The sequence below is a fragment of the Cryptomeria japonica genome, chromosome 3 (assembly GCF_030272615.1).
Source record: "Cryptomeria japonica chromosome 3, Sugi_1.0, whole genome shotgun sequence".
Classification (NCBI taxonomy): Eukaryota; Viridiplantae; Streptophyta; class Pinopsida; order Cupressales; family Cupressaceae; genus Cryptomeria; species Cryptomeria japonica.
The window spans coordinates 848,186,688-848,196,794 of NC_081407.1; positions in this window are offsets into that span (position 1 = coordinate 848,186,688).

Below are 10,107 nucleotides of genomic sequence, written 5' to 3' on the forward strand. Positions count from 1 at the left end.
ACGCTAGAAGTTCTTTCAGCAGGTTTAAAGAGACTATGATTGACAGTAACAACTTCACCATTATGGGGAAATTTCAAACACTTGTGAATAGGAGAAGCAATAGCTTTTATGGAAGACAGCCAAGGATAGCCTAGCTTCACATTAAATTGTTCAGATGATGGAATAATAGCAAAGTCCACATCAAGGGATTTGTTATTGTAGTGTCCTAAAATTGCGACACTTGCAATTTCGACCGCATTTGGGTCTTCACGATGGCGATGCAACACGGAACTGAATGGAGACCCTGAAACTTGTTCATGACATCAAAAACTGCATTTTTCAGCACCCTGGCCTGATCCTCCTTGCACCCTACTGTCCCTGGAGGTGGGACCATGGCACCCAGCGCCCTGGTCCTTCTGGACTAGGGCGCCCAGCGCCCTGGTCCCTGGCCCTATTTTTGGGCCCGGTCTCTTTTGGGTCTCGGGTCTTTATGTTTGCAAATTGGAAAATAATTTTCCCAAGTCGGCCTAAGGTCGGAAAAATCAGTCTTTCAACCCTAATTGGCAAGTATATAAACTACATTTCCTCTCCCATTTTGTAGAGGGAAAAAAGGCGGAAATGATATTCAAGCATTCCTTCAAGCAATTGAGCATTCTAAGTCTCCATTCAAGGCTAGGTGTTGCATTCAAGACAAGGATTCAACCATTGAAGAGGAGATCACTTACAACATACAACATACTACATACATTACACCTTCTCATGTAAGAATACAAACATTCTTACAACAAGGTATCAGTACTTGTTTACATTACAAACATTTACATTTACAGCATTCTCATTTCTTGGTTAATTCCAAAACTGGGGTTTGACCTAAAGGCAAACCCCTCATCCCTAACCCCCCAATTGTCCTCTCTTTTCTGTGTGTAGGTTACAGGCACGCGGCTGTAATTGAAGATCTGGAATCCTTATGCAGAGACGAACAGATCCACCTTCGTTACGCGGATTTTTCGGAGGACCGTGTGCACGCCGGGCGCCATCGTCCCGTCAAATTTCGCTCAAATTTGCAGAACAGCATCGTCTTGACATTTTACTGCTAATTCCAGGTCCGCAGTTTCATCCCATATCCCTATCTCTGTTTATAAGCGAATCTTTCTTACTTTACATGCATTCCTATCTTTCTAGCTACATTCTTTACAAAAGAGGGTATCCTTGCTATCACAACCCTTGAAACTCATTTAGAATCCAATCTTGCATTGCGTGGGATTGGATCTTGTGGGTTTCAACCCCTCTTTTGAATGTAAAGTCTCTCCTAAGTGAAAACCATCAACCCTAGTGACTCTCCCTTCTCTCTCCTTGGAGTTGGGGAGGGGAGAACAACTAGGGTTCGATTTTTCCGCTTTACATTTTGGTGAACCCGACGTGAACATCCTCATTCTGATTATTCATGGTTAGATCTGAAAAAATTTGCTTCCTTAATTACATTTCCATGTTTGATCTTTTGCAAATTTTAGAGGTTGATTGCATAAAAACCCTAAAATTTTCTTTTTAGTAATTAAACTTGTGAAATGTTTAATTGTTAATGCTTGTTTCAGATCTACCCTTCTATTGCAAATTGTCAATTCATATTTGTGCTTTAATTCTGAAAATTAAGTGGTTAAATGTCAAAACCCTAATTTTTAAGACCTCCTTGATTCAACCTTTGACTGATAATTTCATTAATCAAAACACCTCCAAATCGGCTATAACTTTGGATTCCGCAATAAAATCACAATACCTTTCATCCCTGAAAATTTGGAAAAAAGTTGCGAGGACCGTGTGCACCCCGAGCGCCCTCGTCCCCGGCATTTTTTCTGAAATTTCGGGAGCTAGATCTTACTGTATTTTTCTGCTAAAATCCAGAATTTTGGCTGATTTTATCAATTTTAACACCTTCAAAATTAAATTCAAAGTTGGTCTAGCGATTGCTTGGATTGAGGCTTCTAATCATTCAAAAATTGTTGAAATTGAAATTCATATCAAAATTGTGTTTCTTACAGTCCTAAATCTGAAAAGTGTGTTGGCATTCATTCGAAATTTCAGTGCTGTATTCAAATTTTTACAATTTGTGACTTTTGAAATTAAGTGTTTAATTGCAACAACTTTGATTTCCACTTTCAAATTTGAATTTTGCATGAAATCGAGTCAACTTTTAAATTTCAAAACTTGCATTGCTTTTAGCATTCCCTCTAAAATCATAAAATTCAAAATTTCAGTTTCCCTCTCCTTTTTCAAAATTCAAAATTTGCATTTTTCAACAATCTTGGTAGGGTTCAATTTTGAGATTGCAACTTTAATTTGGCCTATCTACAGATCGTAAAATCACTCAATTTTTTCAGATTAGCTTTAAAATCATCATAACTTTCATCCCTGAAAATTTCGAAAAAAGTTGCGAGGACCGTGTGCACTCCATTCGCCACGGTCCCGGACATTTTTTTCGAAATTTCGGGAGATTGTCCTGATTGTATTTAACAGCTTAAATCTAGGAGATTGGCTGATTTTATTGAAATTTGCTACCTCTAAAATTCAAAATCTTCTCTCTTTCTTTAGTGCATGAGTTTTACAACAATAAGCCCTACTTACACTATTCCTGTTAGACGAAGCCTTAGAATTAAGTCCTTCCAAGGTTTAATTACTGAGGAGATGGAACCTAATTTGAATGGCCTTTTTAACGAGGACATGGGTAATTCCTCTAATCCTCTTAATGATGAAGAATCTCTCCATGAGGTTTCTGTAGAACAACTTTCAAAATTGGATAACCAATTTGATGATTTTCGACAATGGATGTCTCAAGAATACCCCGATAGTGAAGCTCTTTCATTAATTGAGGGTCTAAAACGTATGGTTCAAAGTGATAAGAATGGAATTGATATTTTGTGTGGTATTGCACACATTGTGGATTCAAATGTGATGCCTATGAAAAGTTGTGCCGAAACCTTAGGTTATACACAACCTCCTACTCAAGTCAATCATTCTATTCCTTTGACAACTCCTATTGCTAGTATACCTACTTTTACATCAAACAATATGACTACTTCAATACAAGACATTCCTCCTATGATCACTAGTCATGGGGGCAATCCTTCTTCTTCAATCAACCCTCTTCCTTCATTCAATCCGACTTCTTCATTCATTCCTTCAATGAGTGTTCCTATTATATCTCCACAAATAAACATGACACAAGGGGGCAATTCATTTAACCCTTCCATTCCTCCTTGTAGTGTTCCTCCTTTCCAATCATCTCCTATGACTAACTATCATAGTGTCCCACCACCTTACTCTCTACCTTCTTTCAATAACATAACACCTCCATCACAATCTAACGTCTAATATGAACTCTTCGACTGAAGCGACCATTAACAATCTCGCACAAACTATCTCTTCTTTACATCAACAAATTGCCTCTATGAATCAATCTAAGTTTAGTGTGCCCACATTTGATGTTGCGAGCCCACTTTCTCTTGACATTGTTCGAGCTATTCCCCCTAAACATGTTGAAATTCCACATTTGGAGCTTTTTAATGGTAAGGGTGATCCTCTAACACATGTTAAGATCTTTCAAACAATATGTACTGATTTTGGTTATGACCAAAGGTTGCTTGCAAAACTGTTTACTAGAACATTAAGAGATAAAGCCCTACAATGGTATTGCTCGTTGCCTTCCTATTCTATTACTTCTTTCGAACAACTTGCAAATGCTTTCATTCAACAATTTCAAAACAATATAAGTCCTAAAGTTACTTTGATTGATTTAATGCATTGTAAACAAGGTGTTAAAGAAAAAGTGATTGATTTCATTGGTAGATATAAGCATTTGTATGCTCAAATTTCCTTTCCAGTACCTGACAATGATATTCAAAGAATCTTTATTTCTAATTTACAAAAGGATATTAGAGAAAAAATTTTGTTTTCTGAGTTTACTTATTTCCAACAATTGTGCGCAACTCTTCACAATTATCAACTGATTGTGAGTGAAATGGAACAAGCAAATCCTATGGCTCCGAGTGATAAGGGTGATAGTAGTCAACAACCATTTGGGAAGTTTAAACCGAATAGAGAGTCCATTAAATTCAATGAAAACATCATCAACAACAATGTGAATGCAGCATCAGGTGTGCCTCCTATTTCTAAGTTTTTCAAGAAAGAAAGAAAGTTCACTCCTTTGAATGAATCATTGCATAGTATTATGAATAAGTTATTGCAACAAAATGTGCTTACTCTTCCTCCTATAAGGCAAATAGATCCTGCAAAGATTAATTCACCCTATTTTGATAACAAATCTTTTTGTCAATTTCATCGTCATCCTGGGCATGATACTGAAAAATGTTTTGCTTTAAAGGGTAAAATTCAAGATTTGATTGATAATAATACTATCTTTGTTTCTGGTGTGAATGATAAAGGCAATACATCTGTAGCTCCTCCTAACCAAAATCTTAAGATTTTTACTGATCCATTGCCTTCTCATACCTCTAATGCGATTGATACTAATGATTCCTCTGTCTCACCTGATGATCTTGTGTCCATGACTCCGAATGTGATTAACCTTGTGGAACAGCAGAAAATCCCTAAAGAACCTTCCATCACCTTTGATTCTAGTGAAACTATCAGGGCACCTGATGGTCCTTTATATATAGTTGCAAAAGTCAAGAATACACCTTGCCGTGGAGTGCTTATTGATCCTTCTTGCATGGTTAATATCATTACTGAAGAATTTCTTTTTACTTTGCAATTGAATCAAGTGATCTATGATGAAACAAATGTGGTTGTGAAACTATTTGATGCATTTTCTTCTCCTGCAATTGGTTCTATTACATTACCTATTGAGGTCTGTAGTCACACAAATCTGTCCATTTTAATTAAATGAACATTTCGTATTTATTTGATTAAAAATCCACTAGCCATCAATTAATTAAATTAATATTTAATTAATTCATCCCCAAACATTCTTCTATTAATTAAATAAATTATTCAATTTATTTTAATTAATTCATTAAAATCAAATTCCCATTAATTAAATAAATAAAATCAATTTATTTAATTAAATCCCCCTATTCCTCTTTTAAATAAATTAAATAAAACATTTATTTAAATCATTATCCCCACCCCACTTGCATTTTCCTACAAATGCAACTTGCACACATTATTGAAATAAATGAATTTTTATTTTAATAAAATCCTATTTTCCCTCACCCACCAAATCAACTTGCAAAATCTAATCCCCTTCTAGATTCTTCTAACCCCTTCCTGATTAGCCTAATCCATCCCCTAATTATTGTCACATTCCTAAGCAAAATGGAGTCACTTCTCAAAGACTCCAAAGTCTTTGAAAAACATTTAATGCTTTGTGTGTTCAACAAATCAACCTCCAAAAGTCTTCCACGACCACTAATGGCTCTTACATGACCATTTATGGCTCTTACATAACCATTTATGGTTATTTCAATCTTGTCTCCCCAAACATTTATTGTCTTGACCATATTCATCCATTTCACATTTGCACAAGAATTTATCCATTGGATAAAAGCTTTATTCTTTGAATAATGAGTTTATTCATTCAACCAACCTTGACTCAAAATCCCAAAGTCATGTCAGGCATTTAATGCTTATTCCCTCTCCTCTCAACCTATCTCACATTGACACTTGTCATCCTGGGATTAGGTTGAAAGCCCTCACATGGATTTGAAATCATTCAATCCTGACCCTTGTTGAGATTACTCAATCTCAACCATCCATTGCTCCATTTTTCCTATAAATAGAGCCCATTCCTTCATAATCCAGATCCTGAAAACTTGTAAGCATTTAGACTATAGCCATTTTAGAGAGCATTTAGCATAGCATAACTAAATATTGTCTTTTGGTTAAAACACATCATTTTAGCATTAAAATAGCTTTTCATTTCACATTTAGAGCTATTCCATAAATCTCAATCCTCCATAAGCATCCATAGTGCAAAAAGCTGCTGAGAGCTACACTATTTTGGAACTTGGAGAGGAGAGGAACAAGGGAGAAGAAGCTAGAAGTATGTTAGGAGGTATTTGGAGATGCCTCATCATGTTTGCTTTGATAGTTAAATATGCTTGCATGCTTATAGTCTCTCTCTTGGTATGCCTTTTTAGATTAGTTTTCGATTGATTAACGCTAACTTTTTGTGTGTTTTGTGTTGATTGATCTTGGACTAATCTTGTGCCATTTAGGAGGGCATCATTTGGTGAACCCGACGTGAATCGAACACGCAACCTTCTGATCGATTTTTTTTGAAATTAACATTTTTCTTGTTGAAATTGCCACACAGGTCGCGCTTCGGCGCTATTGAACGCGTTTTAGCGCTATTGAAAAATTTCTTTTAGCGCTATTGACCATAAAGTAGCGCTATTGAAAATGTTTCAGCGCTATTGGAAACATTCTAGCACTATTGTCACAGTTTCAGCGCTATTGACACACTTCTAGCGCTTTTGTCTTCTCAGATTTTTCTTTTCTTTCAGTGCTACCGTTTAAATTAGCGCTTCTGCTCATGCAGACTAGCGCTATTGCATGAATCAGCGCTTCTGCAAAAACACAGACTAGCGCTATTGTAACAGAACGTTGTAAAAAAGGGCCTTGTAATTGATAAAATTATTTTTCTTAGGTTTGTGAGAGGTAGAATATATATGGAATATAACATTTAAATATAAGTGACATTTCCTCTTATCTTTTCTCTTTCTTATACTTTAAGTTATATTCCATATATACTTTCAGGATGTTTGAGAGGGGTTTCAGACCTCTAGGAGTTGAAATGCAAAATCTAGTTTTTGGAAGATCCTCCAAATTTCAGACTTAGTCAAATTTCAGGGCATTTCAGGATCAGGATTTGTAAAATTTGTAACCGAAAAATCAAAAATTAGGCTTGTGGAAGCCCCCCTTTGAGCATTGATTTTATTAACTTGTTTCTTTTCTTTGTGCAGGTTAACAACACAACAAAAATCACAAAAAAAAAAAATTTGTCATTTAGTGCTTAAAAAGAACTTAAAACTACAAAACAAAAAAAAAGAGAAGTTTCATTGTTTTCTAGTTAGGACTCATCTTTATTTTTGGTGCTTAAAATCAACAACACAAATTTGATTTCCTTGCATCAATTGGGACTTAAAAAAATCACAATCCACACTTCAAATTTTTGGTGCAGTAAAAAGAACAATCCACTTGTCTTTATTTTTGGCAAAAACAAATTTTCCTTCATGCAATCGTGTTTTTCATTAAGTTGACCAGGACTTTCAACTTCTAGATTACAAAACATATTGCTTTGAAGTTAAAATGAACACCATGGTTGTTGGAGCAACATCTCCAAATAGTTAAAACACATTGCAAATGATGGATTAAAAAGAACAAGTGAATTTTGTGTTTGGCACGCTTGTGCACAAAAGTCAGTCGAGTGGACCTACTTCTAACACACACTATCCTCTCCCTTGGCTCTCGTGGTCCTAGGTGCAAGAGAAAAGTGTTAGTAACGCTCACATTTTAAATTCACTTAGGGGCAAAATGTAGACGTATAAAAATGACCATATTCCTAAATGAATATTTTATGTTCATTTCCCTATTTAATTAAATCCAATTTAATTAAATTATTCACATTCTTCTATTTTATTAAGTAAATTGCTCGATTTATTTAAATAAAATTCACTATACCATTTAATGAATAAATCATTTTATTCAATTAAATCCCCCTAGCCACTTTTAATTAAATTCAAATTTAATTAAATAGTTATCCTAAATTGAATAAATCAAATTTATTTAATTACAACCAAATTGAATGAAAATCAAATAATTCAATTAAATCCTATTATCCCTCCATCCACTTGCAAAATCCCAAACCCCTTTCTAATCCCTTCTAGAATCTTCTAATTGCTTCTAATTAACCTAACCCTCCCCTAAACTTTGTCACATCCCTAAGCAAAGGGAGGTCACTTCTCAAATGGTCCAAAGTCTTGGATAACCATTGAAGGTTTTCAACCTTCAACCACCAAAACCCTCAAAGTCTTTGAAAACCATTGAAGGCTTCCAACCTTCAACCACTTAATCCCCAAAGTCTCCAATAACCATTAATGGTTAAAACATTTGTTTTGACTCAACCTCTACCCAACCAAGGGTCTCATCAGGTCATTAATACTTTGACCATGATTATCTCTTAATCATTTGCACAAAGGTTTATTTTTGGATTAGATCCTAATTCAGTGGGTAAGCCTAACTTAGACTTGACCCTTAGCCTTTAGATAACCATGAGGTCTTCTCAGGCCTTTAATGCCTCCAACCTCTTCTTTCAACCCAATCTGGTGTGGACATTTGTCATCATTTTATTGGTGCCAATTGTGCACATGGATCCCCAACTTTCAAACTTGGCCCTTGATTAAGCCATTCAATCTTGACCATCCATTGCCCTGTTTGTGCTATAAATAGAGCTCTCATTCCTCCATTCTAAACAATCATCTTTCAAATTTGAAGCATTATACTTATGCTCAAATACTTTCAAGCTTTTTCATCATCTTTATGCTCTTCATTTAGCCTCTTTTAGATCTAATATGCATGCTTAGAATAATTTCTTTATCATTTTAGTTCAATTATAGACTAAATATAGTATGCTAGGATAGTATTCATACTAATCTCATCATCTTATCATTTAGTTTGTTGCATTTCAAGCATCTCATCTAGCTTATAACACATCTCATACTAAGATCAGTTAAAAATCTCTCTCGTTCTCATATTTGCCATCCCTAGACCATTTTGCTCAGTAATCTGAGAGCAAAACATTGGTTTGAGGGACATTGTGAGATAGAGAACCATGGGACCCTCCTTGGGAAGCTGAGTAACGCATCGTTACTCCATAGCTTGCATCAAGAAGTCCTGTGTGTGTGTGTGGATTGGTATTTTACATATTTTTCACATTTTTAATTTTATTAATCCATTTTTCCCACATACATTTCTGGCGCCCACCGTGGGGCACGCACCCCAATAACCTATCGTTTTTTGAATTTGAAGAGTTTTGCAGGTACGCGGGAAATTAGAATTAGCGCGTCAAAGACATATTTTAGCGCATCCGCCTAACAGTTTAGCGCTTCTAGCCTACTGTTTAGCGCGTGGGCTTTCTGTCTTAGCGCGTTAAAACTGTTCCTTAGCGCATGACACTATTTAACAAATTTTTCCTGTAGGTATCAACGTGGGCAAAACACAGAGTAGCGCATCCGCCCAACAGTTTAGCGCTTCTAGCCTACAGTTTAGCGCGTGGGCTCTCTGTCTTAGCGCGTGGATACTTTTCCTTAGCGCGTGATTCTGTTTAAAAATTTTTCCTGTAGGTATTGACGCGGATAAAACACTGTTTAGCGCATCCAGTAAATAGAGTAGCGCATCCAATCCACTTTTCAGCGCGTGGAGACCATATTCTAGCGCGTGCAGTTCAAACATTAGCGCGTGACCTCTGTTAAGATTTTTCTGCAAGTATCAACGCAGAAGAAAAACAAAATAGCGCATCTAATTAACAGTCTAGCGCATCCCACTCACTGTTTAGCGCGTGGGAACTATACTCTAGCGCGTGGAGTCCTTTCTTTAGCGCGTGACTTTCACTAATATTTTTCCTGTAGGTCTCGACGCGTGAGAAAAACAGAATAGCACGTCCATAAAACAGATTAGCGCATTGAGGGCACATAATAGCGCGTGGGTGCTTTTTCTTAGCGCGTCCGTACAATAGTTTAGCGCATGGAGTTGACAGAGTCAAAAATTTATGTCAGAGTCAAAAATTAGGCTTGTGAGAGGCATAGTATATATGGAATATAACATTTAAGTATAAGTTACATTTCCTCTTATCTTTTTCCTTTCTCATACTTTAAGTTATATTCCATATATACTTTCAGGATGTTTGAGAGGGGTTTCAGACCTCTAGGAGTTGTAATGCAAAATCTAGTTTTTGGAAGATCTTCCAAATTTCAGACTTAGTCAAATTTCAGGGCATTTCAGGCTCAGGATTGTAAAATTTGTAACCAAGATCAGAATTTAGGCTTGTGTAAGCCCACACTAACATTTGATCACTGATTGTGTGCAGGTTCTAATATTTTTTTTGTGTGCAGGGGA